The following is an 11,872-nucleotide window of genomic DNA, read 5'->3' on the forward strand; positions in this document are numbered from 1 at the left end:
AATATGAATGTGAAAGTACCAGAGTAATATTCAGCAAAGATTGATTAGGAATAGTTCTTGAATGCTCAGAGTTCTTCACTTTTTCAGATTTAGAGAAATGCTGCCCTTATAGACTTCAATGTATTCTAGCTGTTGGAGAGAAACATGGGTATGCCTTCTAGTCATTGAAGCTAAGCATGGGTGATGTCTTCAAGCTGTCAAAGTAGAGCATGGGTGTGTATAGGCTGTCATTAAGCCTTTGGAGATGGAGCCTCCTCAAAAGATGCAATGTCCATTAATGCAGATCTTTTGTAGGTGAAGATAAGATATATTTTCATGATGATGATAGCAAAATTCTGCTCGAAGTCTGTTGCAAAGTCAGCACAATGTCTGCTCATAATGGTGACTGAAGAGTTGGCTCAAAATTTGCTCATAATGATGAGAAATGGCAGCTAGGTTTTGAAACCTAGACATAAGGGTGTCGACCTCTACAGATTAGGTGTCAACCCTTTACTATCTTTTCTTCTCTGGTTTGACTGCCAGGTGTTCCTGGTGTCGATCTTCCCATAACTGGGTATCGTCCCTTTGTTTGCTAGAACTCTTTTCTCTGTCTTTTGGTGCTGACCCTCATCATGTGCAGGTGTCGACCCTTAGCTCACTAAAATTTAGTGTCGACCCTTTCATGTTATGGTGTCGACCCTTTGTTGCTGCTTTAACTGAGCCTTGTATACTGAAATTTGGTGTCGACCCTTGTCGTTCTTGGTGTCGACCCTTGCTACACTGAAATTTGGTGTCAACCCTTGGTTGCTACAACACTTAGGCATTGTGTACTTCATTCTGGTATCAACCCTTGTTGTCTTGGTGTCAATATTCATGAGAAAATGACAAATTTGAAGCATACATCTATTAGAAACAATGAAGAACAATAATAAAATTTTATTTTGAAAACTTTAAATATTTAAAATGAGTTTAAAATATTTGTCGATAATCCAAATCAATATGAATTTAAAATAAATAACCTTGGGGCTAACTATTTCATTATTACCATTATTCATCTATTTTATTATTTATTTTTTTAATTTTCTCGGACTCCAAGCAAAGATTCTTTTCTTTCCCTCCAAGCAACCTTTCTTTGCCTCTAAGACAATTATCTTTCTTTTCCTCCTGGTTTACTTGGAGGCTACTCCATCTTTCTTTCCCTCCAAGTTTACTTGAAAGCTACTCTTTATTTTGCCTATAAATTTGAACTCATCCTCTCTACTACTTTATATGGTTGTTATTCTTGGGCCGGCCATCTGTATCTCTCTTTCTTTCTTTATGATCAAAATTTAGAGTACCGCGGGGGAAGAAAGTAGAGCCTCTCTCTCTCTCTAGAATCTAGAGAGAGAAAGCTCCCCCGGAGGTGATTCTGGTGCTGTTCTGGCCAGCTTGGTTAGCTCCTCCACCCACTTATATGAGTGTGAGTGAGCATGTCTTCTGTATGATTTTTGTGAGGTTACAGTTTGTTTAGATTGTGGTGTTTAGTGGAGGTGGGCTCTCTGTGCTTCATCATCCACGGAGATGGATTTCATCTATCGGATGTGGGGTAGTGACTTTTGGTGTTTGAGTGTGGATCCAGCTAGATTCCAATAACCGACGCTGGGGTCTGACTCTTGTCCGGCATTCCACAACGGCGAGAGGTTACTCTGCTTTGGTAATGGTTTAGCGTGCGAGTTCGTTTGTCGGAGGGTTGAGTGTGCCTCTCCCTCTAGTTCTGGTTGTTTGCCGACGGAAATGATGCTTATTTGGTGTTCTGTCCACTGTTTGGCATTCCGGTCGTGGGTTCACCATTACTGGGTTGTCCAGCTTTAGCGATGGAACACAAGCAGAGCTTGGTACTGGTCTTCCGGTGCCATTATTACAGTGAGCAAGTACTGGCGGGCTTATCGCTGTTCCGAGGTACATAGCTGCTGGTTGGATATATTTCTTTTCTGCGTCCGTAGCGGTTTTACACCATGGATGATTCTGCAGAACGAAATGGTTATTCTCCGGCGGTGATGGGTTAAGTTACCGGCGGTGGTTGTTGCCTTTGGTGTCGATTACACCTTCTCCAGGCATTACTAGGTTCGTAGTGGGTTTGGTGCTCCGAGGAGGGCTAATCCGCCGCTGGTATGGTCTGGTGTTGTTGGGCGTGTATTTCACGGATTGGTATATGCGTGAGCTCAAAAAGGTGGTGAGCTTCCCGCCTAGTCTACTGAGGTTTGAGGTTTAAGGTTTGAACAGGTTATGGAAAGTAGTGTGTGCTGCTGTTGGTTGTACATGGGGATAGTATTGCACGTGGGTTTACTTGGCCCACGGTTTTTGGCAGCTGTAAAGCAAGTTTTTGGGTGTACGTGTAGAGCATGATGGGGCTCTATTGATGCTGACAAACAAGAGATGTTATGGCTGGTTTGTCTTTTATATATACATTAGCGTATGTCCGTGTTTGAAGGCACGGTGTAAATAATATTGGGATTAAAATATAATTATAATTTCTACGTATAATGTCAATTAATTAATTAATTTAATGCATCCTCAACATTTAATTAATCATGGAGAACATGAATATATTAGAAATAGTGTATGCTGCACCACCACACATAAGCCAATTTTGTTTGAATAATTGTAAGTATCATTAAAATTTAGGAAAAATTAACCCAAAAAAAAAAAAACTTAAAATTTAATACTTGTAACAAAATAAACTATCGAGTTTTTAATTTTATAAATTTAAATATTAAATTTCTGATTTATTTTCAATTTAAACTATTTGCATGTTTTCAATTTAGACAATCTAAGATCTTTTACGAATTATAAAAGATGTATCACCATTTATTATCGCATATAGCATCTCTATTGGAGGAGTTATTGGATAAGCAAAAAGGTATTCTCACATGGTGCTCACTGTTGCGCTTGGTTTACATGGAGGGTCTATTATATTTATGTTAGTGTTTGCCTATCAACATGAAGGAAGGGCATTTGGTGATTGGTTTAGAATACTACATGACAATACCACGTGGTACCCTTCTGCATATAACAATTTTTCCTATTGGAGGGGAAAATTTTGGGTACAAATAGGTTATCACATGGCATGGCCATGTGCTATCCCACATCAATCACCAACTATTACTTTCCATATTGTTAAGCAAAACACCAACATAAATATGATAGACCCCACAATACAAATCAATCACATTCAAGACACCGTCTAACAACTTTTAGGGTACACATGATTCTTCCAACATATTGTTGTTTCTTTTTTTCTTTTTCTTTTTTCCTTCTAGAATGACAAAGCACTTTTCTCATATGCCCAATCATGAAATTCTGTCATTAATCCTTCCAATGGTATTAGTTAAACTTTCAACAACTATTGGTGGACATCAACAATCTACTTTCTAACAATAAGCGGCCTAGGCATATGACCATGAACTTGATCCTGAAGAAGGTATCTAACAATACCCATGACCACGAAATGGAGGCTGGCCTAAGTAGATTGGGGTCAATGAGGGTGTGAGTGAGCATGCGACTTTGGAGTGGATAGATTCAGATCAAGAATGGAACATTTAAAAGACAAAATGGCTTAGAAAGTAGGAGGGTATTAAAAGATAGCTTAATCAGTATTATAAATGGCATCATACTTTTAGGACATTTATACCTTGATATGAACATCTAGAACAATGTACAACTGAATAATTCAGAAGCAAAAACTGATGTTATAATATGTGTAAAGACTTCAAAAAGGAATAAGTTGCTATTATTAAATTTCCAAACAATTGGAATACATTTCAAACACTGAACCTAAAGTTAATTATGATATTAAATAAATAGAAAGAACTTTTGATATAAACAAATTAATAAAAAGAACTAACCAAAGAAGGTCTCAGCCTTCCTTTCTTTCTTTCTTTTAATCAGGAAAAGGACATACCTTTATCTGTGCTAACAGGGAGACTTCCTGAAGAAGTTCTAGCAGCAGTGGGTTCCTTCCTTTTACCCTTTCGGAGGAAAAACACAATCACAAGCATTGCAAAGAAGACCACCAATGAAGAACCTAGAGCTATGCCTATAATCAGACCAGCTGCTAGTGCCTTTTTATTTCCATTGTCTGGATTGGACGATTGAGCACCAGATCCCTGTGGTGAATCTGCCCCTGGAGGAGAATGACTTCGATTATTATGTGGTCTACCTGGGGGAGGCGAGGTATATGGTGGTGAAGGAGGAGCAGGACCATTATCAAATGAATTTCAGTCATATCTGTTTATTTAAAATGCTAGATTAGACATATTGGAGAAGTCCTAAAATATAACACAAACATGCATCACTTACATAAATCTAGGGATAGAAATAAGCTCTCTTGGTATCCACCCGCTGAAATGGTTGTTTGCAACATTTCTATGGAAAATTCAAGGCATGAGAATAATAGGGCCGGTGAGAAATATAAAATTCAAGGCCTAGAGTTAGGGAATGAACTTACAAATCTGTCAAAGGTAAATTAGCCAGAACATTAAGAGAACCAGTTAATTGGTTGTTCTGCATATGATTGCCAAAAATCAAGAAACTAGCAGAAGTTCAAAAAAACTGAACTGAACCCCAAAAATAAAATATCAACTATAAATTAGCACTTCATTACACTCACAGAGTAGAAATATTGGTCAATGTAATAAATGAACTGGGAAGATCACTGGTAAAGTTGTTGAAAGAGAGATCCCTATAATGCAATACATAAACATTAATTTAATTTTAAAAAAAAAAAACTAAGGAGATATTTTGTTGGTAGTATATATCAGAAATTGGAACTGCTCTTCATAGGGTACACACAACTGACATTCACCCACATAGGAAGAAATCATGACTAAAAATTGTAAATGTCAATCTTATATTGTTCGTTTTGTTTTTTCATAAATCAGATTTGCAGTCTGTAAGTAAAACTTTCATGGGGTCCCCCAAGTTATTTTGTCCATTAAAAATAGCAAGTTATTGTGGTTTACATTAAGATTTTACAATTTTGTAAATCTTTTCTTTCCTTTCTTTTTTTGGTTCTAATAAAAGTTAATTCAAAAAAACTACTTCACAACTTTTATTTTTTTAAAAAGTGGAGTTTGATCATGAGTCTATATTTATTCCATTTACTTGATTTTTTATGCAAATGATGTACTCAATGAATCCTATAATATAAATCATTCAATTCATGAAAATATGATCCAAACAAATCTTTAGAGTATGACACTAACAACCATCCCAAATCCACACCTAGAAACCAATATATCTATGTATAACACATTTAATTATCTAATACACACAAATTAAAGTCAGTACACCTTGTTCAAAAAAAAAAAAAGTCAGTACAGAAATTAGGACAAACTGTTTTAAACTAAGATCAGAAGAAAAAAATTGTCATAAAGCACAATCAAAAGTTTGTCAATCAGAACAATCTAAGTGATACTTGAGTTAATGTATAATAGAGGTCAAAATAGGGCTATAACATAAAGCACTTTCAAAAGTGATAATCAAGCTGATGCTCTCTAGCCTCTAGAACTGCAGGCAAGGGAAGTAAACTGTGGAATGAACTATACACATCAATTGTATTTCGGCCTTAATTGATCAATGAAGAATTTATAAATTTTATTATTATGATTTAAATTGGTTGTAGTCATGAATCTTTGATAAGCCATTTTTTATGCTCTCTATCTTCTTTGATGCTACTATTATTATGCTCTGTTTTAGCTACTACTATTATAGTAGTCACAGATTGAACCCACTATTATCATTCCACAGATTGAACCCACTATCATTCCACAGCTTATTATGCTACTATCATGATAAGCCATAATAATAGTAGTCACAGATTGAACCCACTTCCCAGGCAAGGGAAGTAAACTGCGGAATGAACTATACAGAATCTATAAATTAAAAGATAATAGTAGTAGCATAAGAAATCCATGTCTTGGAGTTGTGAATCTAATAAATCAGGTTAGGAATCTAAGAAATCTTTTAATTACTGAACCGTGAATCCAAGAAATCCAATCTAGCGTAGTAGCATAAGAAATCCAATCTGATTTATTAGATTCCTAATCAAGATAATAGTAATTAAAAGATAATAGTAGTAGATTGAATCTAATAATAGTAGTAGCATAAGAAATCCATGTCTAAGAAATCTAATAAACTGAATCTAATAAACTGAATCTAGAAATCTAATAAACTGAATCTAGATTTACCTCATGTATTTCGAACCTTCTTGTCAGGGACGGCGGGGTAGGGCGTCGGCGTCGGTGGGGCGGGACGACGATGCCCTCCTCTTTCTCTCCTCTCACTGAATCGAAAAAGGTATGGGTTTGTTGCAAAACAAAGGCCTAAAATGGGGAAGGGGGATGAAGGAGCGGGAGATAAAGAGAGGAAGACAGGAATAGAGGGTTCGAGTTTGGGTCTCCGGCGAGGGAGAGGAGAGGTGGTCGGTGGTCATCGCAAGAGAAGAGAGAGTAGCGTATGAAAGAGATAGGAGGAAGAGAGAGATATATCTGTGAAAGAGAGATGTATTCAAGAACAGAGAGGGAGAGGGAGAGAGAGATAGAAAGGGAAGGTGGGAAGGCAGACGTGGGTAGGTGGAGAGAAGTCTTGGGCGGGAGATCTATTCATCTGAACCTTTGATATAAACTTGGAATTAATCTTAGCCATTGAATTGAAATGTATCTCACACACATTTTATACATTTTCAAAAACCTTCTTCCCTTATTATATAGATTTTCAAAAACCTTCTTCCCTTATTATATAGATATATAGATATATAGATATATAGATATATATATCTATATCTATATATATCACATTCAAACAAATGGGTTGAGTTTGAAATGCAATAGAATCAAGATGAAATCAAACCCATTTTCAGATTTCAGATATCAAACCCATTTCAAAAAACCAATTCCATATGCACAAAATCACAAAAATTGACCCTTCAAATGAAATGCTGAAAAAGTCAGACATGAGACTGTTATACATACTCACCCAAAAAATGACACTATTGTACAAAGAATAAACATTTCAAGAAATGGTGATAGAAATCTTTGGATTTGAGGCTTGTTTTGATCTCTTATCCTGATCCAAAGTATACCACTTTTCCTCTTTTTATTGTTATTGACATGTTTTTTTTACAAAAACAGTTATCGGTTTTAAGAGTCTTACACCCAAGACTATGTAGCCCAATTATCATATACTATGTAGCCCAATTTGTGATCTAGCAAACCTTGGAGTATACAAAATCTAAGGTAAATTTACATGATCATTTCTGCAAACAAAACAGACCACATGGAGGATGACTCAACCAGAGCAAGTTAGCTCCATCACTTGATCTAAAATCTTTTTTGCATGTATCTATGCCCCAATCCACAGAATATACTCTATACTAACTATTATACAAAATGTGTTATTAATCAGTCAATAAAAACAAATAATCAAAAAGAGAAACAATCAGTGTTGATTATTGTCATTGTTCTCTTCAAACCCTTTGCACACAATAAAAACACCATTTGACAAAAAAAAAAAAAAATTAAAAATAAATAAATAAACCAATAATTTCTGCCATAGTTCTAATTAGGCAACCACCAAACAATAAACCATGAACCACAATATAGGCAACCACCAAACAATAAACCAGAAACAGAAACGAGGATAAACAAAAACATCGATTTAAACCATTACCTCAATTCCACCAACAAACATGGAGGATGACTCAACCAGAGCAAGTTGGCTCCACCAATTGATCTCAAATCTTCTTTGTATGTATCTATGCCCCAATCCACAAAATTTGAAGTTAATTTCTACTGAAATGAAAATGCTTATGAGAATGTAAGTTGAAGAGTTTTCCGAAGAGAGAGAATGGACAAAAATAATGCATTAGCTAATGCTTTTCTGTACATAGAGAAAAAACTAATAAAATCAAAATAAAATTAATATTTTCTAATAATGTAGAGATGTCCGTGTAAATAACTCATATATTATCATATACTATGTAGCCCAATTTGTGATCTAGCAAACCTTGAAATATATAAAAACATGATCATTTCTGCAAACAAAACAGACCACATGGAGGATGACTCAACCAGAGCAAGTTGGCTCTACCACTTGATCTAAAATCTTCTTTGTATGCATCTATGCCCCAATCCATAGAATATAATCTATACTAACTATTATACAAAATGTGTTATTAATCAGTCAATAAAAACAAATAATTAAAAACAGAAACAATCAGTGTTCATTGTTCTCTTCAAACCCTTTGCACACAATAAAAACATCATTCGACAAATTTTTTTTAAAAAAAATAAAAATAAATAAACCAATAATTTCTGCCATAGTTCTAATTAGGCAACCACCAAACAATAAACCATGAACCACAAAATAGGCAACCACCCAACAATAAACCAAAAACAGAAATAATGATAAACAAAAACATCGATTTAAACCATTACCTCAATTCCACCAACAAACATCGATTTACTTGAAGCATAAAGAAGCATTGAGAGAGAGAGAGAGGGAGAGAGGTACCGGAGAGCTCCCATGGGGGTTCGAAGCAGAGAGAGAAAAAGAAGACAGCGGCGTCAATGTAGAATTTGAGGAAGTTGATGATGATGACGGTGGTTGTGGTGGTGGAAACCCTAGCCTTCGGTGACCCAATCAAAGCACAGTGTCGTAATTCACAATCGGAAACCCTACCTTGCGAGTGGGAGGGTTGCGACTGGAAGCCACTGAGAGAGAAGGGGGGGAGAGGCAGAAATCGAGCTCAAGAGGGAGGGTAGGAAAGAAGAACAGAGAGGAAGAGAAAGAGACAAAGAGGGAATGGGAGAAGACGTGTAACAGAGAGGGAGAGATAGAGAGAGAGAGAGATAAAGAGGGAATGGGGAAGGAGACATGGGTAGGTGGGAGAGAGGGAGAGAGTGTTTGAGTGGGAAGAAAATTGATGTCAACCGTGAGATATTAATTAGGATTGATCTGAGCCCTTAAAATGAAATGTATCTCTGATATTAATTAGAAAATATTGTTCTAATGCTATGTCCTACGAAAACTAAGATATTGAAACCATAATAGAAATATAAAATTAGAATAAATAACACAAAGAACAAAGAGATTATCATTATGTTTAGGGACCAAGTTTAAAACATTAACCAGCTTTTAGGAAGAGTTGTCTCAATTTACGGGTGATACTACATTTTCTCCTAGCAAAGGAACAATAAGGAGGATGTACTCCTAGTAGTACTTGATCTACCCACTTGGAGTAAATGATCTTTGACAAAATCCTAGAATCCAAAAATCGACTCAACAAAAGCAACTAACTTCAAGCAACTGACTCTGTCCTATTGTCAAACTGCCAATTGGCAGCATAAATATTATATTTAGTACAACTCTCTACATGAGAACCCCAAAATCATAAAGAAATAACAAACATCACATGAAATAAAATGATCAAATTAGAGATTAAAATCCCTCATTTATATATGTAATGACAAATTAGATTGATAGTGCGTATGGTTGGAAATGGAGAGTTGAAAAAAAAAGGAAACAAAAATAGAAATTACTATAGAATTTATCTTAGCTTAGCGTCATCGGTTGATCTCACTCCACTTGTCTGCACACATACACTATCACACAATGGTTTCTCTTTTTAATAGACAATGGCATTGTCAAATGAGAAAAAATAACAACGAAAATGAGTAAGCTTAACAATGTATCAATCGGGGACCCGATTACCATGGGTCCATTGCCGCCATGGGTCCTCTCAATTATTGTAACTAATGCTTTCCTTTCAGCAAAACCAACTAAAATTTGAGTGTGAGAGTGCAATCTAACAAACAATCAAAGTAAAATACCTTTTCGGAGTCTAGATGAAGATTGGCAATGGTTGAGTACCAAGTAGGCATCACTCTAAGCCAATCTACTACCACCGATTGGTACCAAAATGTATTGATTCCAGACTTAAAAAAACAAAAACAAAAACAAAAAGAAGAAGAAGAAGCTACCAAAAGGAACAGTTAAGAAACAACATCACTACGCTAGAAGTGATAAAGAAAAGAACATGATCATAGCTTCATATTAGATACTAACCTTATTGAATACCCAAATTTCACCATTAACAGTTGATTTTGGTACACCATGTCCATTATAATGGAAGAGAACTCTATCAGAATTGGCATTCAAGCTCATAATGTGCCTACTTACATGTCATGAAGAATAAGTTAAAACATTATTTGATATTAAATTTATACATAGAAATAATAATAAAAAAATCTCACTTTGAGTTGTCACCGTTTATATTGGAAGAAGTAAAATGACATAAATACTTTCATAACATTAAACCTTTACTCATAAGAAATAAATCTAAGTGACTCTAGCCATCATGAAATGCACAACCAATTTGACAACCGGTGCCACAACTTGAAAAGCAAATTAAACAAAGAATAAAAAGACACATGTTATGTAGTCAATTGTAGACCACAAAAAATTCAACAGGTCAAAGTAGATACACCCATACAACAAACATTTCAAACTAACATCATAAATTAAAACCCATTTCATAAATCAAAAGCTTTTCAAAACCATAGGAAATCAACACCCATTTCCCATTAAAGAATCAAACCCATTTCATAAATCAAAACCATGTCAGAAATCAAACTGAACATAAAAAATTCATTTCTGAAATCAAAACCCATTTAAAAAATGAAACCCATTTCATGAAACAAAACTTATTTCAAAAATTAAAACTCATTTCTCATTTCAAAATCAAACCCATGTCAGAAGCTAAACTATAAATAGAAATCCACACAGTGACCAACCTAACCAAACACCCACAGACGTCAAAAAGGTTTATGGTTTAAACACCAATGCACAATTCACAAAAATAAATGATCTGAGATTCAACAAAATGAAAAAATTTCCAAAATCCAAATTTGACAAAAATAACCAGATTAAAAAATATTCAGATTCAACTTTACAAACTCATAAAAGTATCTAGATTCAAGTAATCAGAAACAACCAAACCCACAAAAATATCATGAATTGCAAAGGTTGGAAGTTCTAGATTCAAGCACAAACCAAAAAAAAACCCCAATTTTAATTCATATTTCCAGCCACTTTCCTTTTCTCTCCACAAATCACTCTCCAAATCCAAGATTCAAGCACAAACCAAAAAAAAATCCAATTTTAATTTTTCTAATTATTCCACTACCTTCAATTTCTAAAACTCCCAAAACTTTTGCATAAATACACATACGTAAACAAAAAAAAAATCCTAAATACACAATCCCCACAATACATATCTATCAATATGTATACCAAACAATCAAAATACACAAGCAGACATTCAAATACCCTATGAGAGATTGATCAAAATACACAAGCAGACATTCAAATACCCTATGAAAAAACTAAGAACTTAACTAATTAAAACCTGTTTGGGATCTCTTTGAATATTGATAACGACAGAGTATCGATCTCTCTAGAGACGGTGGTGGTCCAACGAAATCTTCCCTTTTGCAATGGCTCCTTTCGAAATCTCTCCTATGGGCTGAAAAGGTTGTGTCGATTGTGGTGGAATATGGAGTTTGGCCTGCCACTGTTGATGAAGATTGAGATGGCAGAAAGGAGCAGGAAGGAAAAGAGAAAGAAGAAACGAATTGGAGAAAGAGAATGAAAGAGTATTGACTGAATCAGAGCGAGGGAGGAAGAAGAAACGAATAGGGATTATGGTTGAGTATCCCACACAGGATGGGCTCTGATGGAGGTATAGAGAGAGAGAGAGAGAAAGAGAGAGAGAGAGAGATTTTCTTCGATTTACAAAGAGTGGGTGGGAAATGAAGAAATCTCAACCGTTGAAGTTTAGATGGGACAATCTGAC

At 35.3% G+C, this 11,872-nt stretch overlaps 1 non-coding gene across 1 annotated transcript; it reads right to left on the minus strand.

Moving 5' to 3' along the window:
* Nucleotides 1-3,917: 3,917 nt before the first annotated feature.
* LOC114290079 (uncharacterized) lies at nt 3,918-11,648 on the minus strand. Its single transcript, XR_014358803.1, has 7 exons — nt 11,426-11,648; nt 10,084-10,189; nt 7,687-7,808; nt 4,628-4,699; nt 4,466-4,521; nt 4,318-4,383; nt 3,918-4,245 (listed from the first exon to the last, which is right to left on the minus strand). It is a non-coding gene; the product is annotated as an uncharacterized LOC114290079 (transcript).
* Nucleotides 11,649-11,872: the final 224 nt, after the last annotated feature.

The sequence above is a fragment of the Camellia sinensis genome, unplaced genomic scaffold, assembly GCF_055761805.1.
Source record: "Camellia sinensis isolate YWXY unplaced genomic scaffold, ASM5576180v1 Unanchor4, whole genome shotgun sequence".
Classification (NCBI taxonomy): domain Eukaryota; kingdom Viridiplantae; phylum Streptophyta; class Magnoliopsida; order Ericales; family Theaceae; genus Camellia; species Camellia sinensis.